The sequence below is a fragment of the Curcuma longa genome, chromosome 8 (assembly GCF_044706935.1).
Source record: "Curcuma longa cultivar G26 ecotype Majalengka, Jawa Barat chromosome 8, ITB_CL_G26_1.1, whole genome shotgun sequence".
Taxonomy (NCBI): domain Eukaryota; kingdom Viridiplantae; phylum Streptophyta; class Magnoliopsida; order Zingiberales; family Zingiberaceae; genus Curcuma; species Curcuma longa.
The window spans coordinates 6,537,698-6,541,493 of NC_133868.1; the positions used below are offsets into that span (position 1 = coordinate 6,537,698).

Genomic DNA, 3,796 nt, shown 5'->3' on the forward strand with positions numbered 1-3,796 from the left:
CTGTGTTGGACGAACGTAGGAGTCTTTGGTATCTTAAGGATCCATTTTTCTGTTGTCGTCGTCTTGTCGTTTTCGTTCATGCTTGTGTTTTTCATTCGAGTTATTTCTTCCCTCTGATGTAAGGCATGCATTGTTTGCCAGTAGGGGGCGATCTTCATCTGCCGAAAAGCACATCGAGTTAGATAGGTGGCTTTTTTCAATGATATTGTCCGCGTACAAGCAGTAGGAATAACATAATATAGATATAGAGTGTATGTTTCCACTTTTTAGCTAAAGGCTTTTAATGACATGGATCAATAAAGAAGGGGGAGTATGGAAACCCCTGCATTTAGGTAAGCAAAGCTCTTTAATCCATTACAAATGGGTCTTTCTAATAAGGCCACTACTGATAGGAATGGAGCAGGGTCTATAGAGTTCTCTTCCATGGAGTTGAATCAAGATCCTTAAATGACTCTTCATACGTGGATTGGTGATACCTCAAGGGTCAGAAAGGACATTCACAATAAGAAAGAAAAGGGAGTCTCGTCTACTGATTAACGGTTTGAAAGAGGTTTGATTTCTTCCTGTTTACCTAACCTTTGTACAAAATCTGGTCTTTGGTTTTGTAAAAAATGGAAGATGAGATGCATTCACCTGTTTTAGTATTTCACATATTTTAAAAGCTGAGATGTGCTTGACCTGTTCTCATTTGATCAAGTTATGAATTGTGAATGACTATTTTGAACAATAATTGATTCTGTACAATGGATAAGAAACTTACTGGGTTTAAACCGTTCAGGTATTTTGTTTTTTCTTGCTTAGGCTGTCATATTTAGGTATAAGGAAAGTCTAGATATTATTTGCAAAATTAAAAAGGAGAAAGAGAGTTGGTCGTGTAGGAAATAGAGGAGGGTAGAAAGATTAAAGAGGGATATAAAGTTCTGTTATTTCCTTTCTTGATTATGTAAGTTGCCGAAGATCTGTAGACAATAGGTAGGCAATATTCGATTGGTTCACAAAAGTAATAAATCTTTTACTGCCATATGAAAAGAGGAAGTAAAAGAAGAAAGATGACATCTAAATATCAGAGGTTATCCTTTAGTGGTTGCTTACACTTTGATGTGGTGATGATCTTGGATTTAAGCAGCGAGCATTGCCTTTATGTGCGCTTACCTAGATCTGTCATAATGCTGGTGCTATTTCACTTTGTGGCTAGATGACAATGGGAATTGGAGATAGTGGTTATGTTCTTGGAAATTTTGTTTCCTGAGTAACATTAACTTCACATTTTCTATTGACTTTCAAATAATTTAAAGATCTGGTGTAAGAAATTGATTATCTTGTTGCTTCCTTCTAATATTTATAGAGACTTGCTTAAAAATATTCAATGGAAAACTATTTGATTTACATGTTACTGAAATATCTTTTAATGAGCATGTACTCATATATTTGATCTGTAATACTTTTTCCAATCTACAGGAAAAGGAGGATGATAGAACAAAGAAGTGATACAACTACAAGACGGTGTACTTGATCCAGTGGCAGTATTTACGCCTTGTTGTTGCTTTAATGCTCCTTTTCTGTTATGTCAGTGACTGTAATGTAGTTTTTACTTTGTATGCAATGTGGGGCTGATACTAGCTGATGTATAAGACTTGTGTGATATCTATAATTCATACTTTTGGTTAGTGACATAAACATCTTATTGTTATTTTGATGTAATTTCATTCACTTATGAAATTGAATAGTATGTTTTGTTCAATAGTTGAGATTTCTATCAAATTTATGAATGAGATGCTGTTGAAATTTATACTAAAATTTCATCCAATTATACTCAATATAAACCAAATCATACTTTAATTTTAATAATATATACTAAAATTTTAGTATTTTGTACTAATAAACTACATGCTCTTGGCATTTCCTACTTAGTTATTAGAAAAATCTTGTTATTGTATATCAATATATTTTAGTTCACTTATGAAATTAAATGATATATTTAGTGTACTTTTTATTTCTGAGGTGTCATCTGAACACTATACTCAAATCAAATTAAATGATATGTTTAGTGTACTTTTTATTTCTGAGGTGTTATCTGAGCACTATACTCAAATCTCCTAAAATCATACTGGATCTCACTCGATTTATACTGTAATTTCCACAATGCCAATTGAAGGTCCATTAATGCAGTTTGGTGGAGTCCCTGATTGAGCGTGCATGGAGAAGTGTTAATGGAAGCTGGCGTGGTTCTTCACGGAGGAAAGAGTGGAAGTTTGGTTATTGATGAGCAGGAGAAGAGAGTGGTCCCGATCGTCTGCACAATTGAAACAACTTTTGATGCAACGGAGGACAAGAAGGATCATAAATTCTATATTTTTGTTTTTCCTTTTTTTTCTCTGGTTATTTGAAGTTTTATCAGCCAGTCAAATCATCTTTTTCTTGTCCTTTTCTTGGAGTTGTGCATAATATTAGTGACAATTTACCATATTTTTGTCGCCGTGCGGATGATAATTCTTTCTTTTATTTTTTTTCTCTTTCTCTAGTTTTATTGAAGCTTAATTTACCATATTTTTTTTAATTGCTAAAGCTCGAACAAACTTAGACAGCCCACTCGGTCTAACTAATCTAAATGTTCTCTTAATGTGCTGGCTCAATTGACTCTTCGAATGAATGGCTCAACTGAGACCATTCTATTGACTTGTCAACATATTTAGCTCATCCAACTTAGATCAATTTCCTTATCTAACTAAGAGCAAAACTCAAAAGGATCTCTTTTTTTTTTAGAATCATGAAAACAGATCTTTCTTTTTTATTTATTATTAAAAGGATGCCCGTTTATGTAAATTATACTTTTCGAAATCACTCTTATTTTCTGTCTCATTAGTATAGTTACTTGAAGATCATATATAACTGTTATACATTTATAATAACTATAATTCAATAATTATAATATAATTATAGTAGTTATTATTCCGTAGTTATTACACAATTATAATAGTGATGATCCAATAGTTGATATAATATAATCCTGATTAGTATTGTTCATAAATAAATTATCTATCTTTTAGTATCTATCTTTTAATTCGTAACTACTATAATATGATATTGATTTGTTGATTAATATTGATCAGTGTTGATTAGAGATGAAGTATTCATATATTACAAAAATTATGAATTGTAATTTTATAATATAATATAATATTATTAGTATTGATTAATATTGACTAATGTTGAATAGATATGAAATATTTATATTGTACCAGTTATGATTTTGTAGTTGTTATAATAGTGTCAAAATAAAGATAATTTTAAAAATCAAAATATATTGACACGGACTAGAATATCTTTTTGATAAAAATAGTTAATTGATTCAATCAAACCGATTGAATTCATCAATTCAATCAAAATAGTTATCGACTGATATTACACTCACAAGAGGCAATAAGAGTAGTAAAAAGTTCGACAACAATTTTATTTTCAAAACAATTCCACTGCTAATTACATATCTTTGGTTTTCAACAATATAATTCTAATTATGCATAAAGCAAATTTAAAAGAAATAAATATTTAGCAAAACCCCTGACAACCAGCCCAAGATCGCGTAGAACGAATTGCTCTGCTTCCTCGCTGTCAATTGCAATTATGTCTCTGTGGATAAATTTGAACACTCCATTATTTTAAATAAATAAATAAATAATCACATTGTAGACCAAGAAAGAAGCATCTTATATTGTATCTTACCTCTTGATCTTCTGGGATTGATTTTGAAGAACCTATCCAATGGACCACAGTAATCCATCAAGCTCTTCTGTAGAAG

General features: G+C 31.2%; 1 long non-coding RNA gene across 1 annotated transcript; it reads right to left on the reverse strand.

The window, feature by feature from the left end:
* Positions 1–3,427: 3,427 nt before the first annotated feature.
* On the reverse strand, positions 3,428–3,796 carry LOC141832883 (uncharacterized). Its single transcript, XR_012602167.1, has 2 exons — positions 3,721–3,796; positions 3,428–3,627 (listed from the first exon to the last, which is right to left on the reverse strand). It is a non-coding gene; the product is annotated as an uncharacterized LOC141832883 (long non-coding RNA).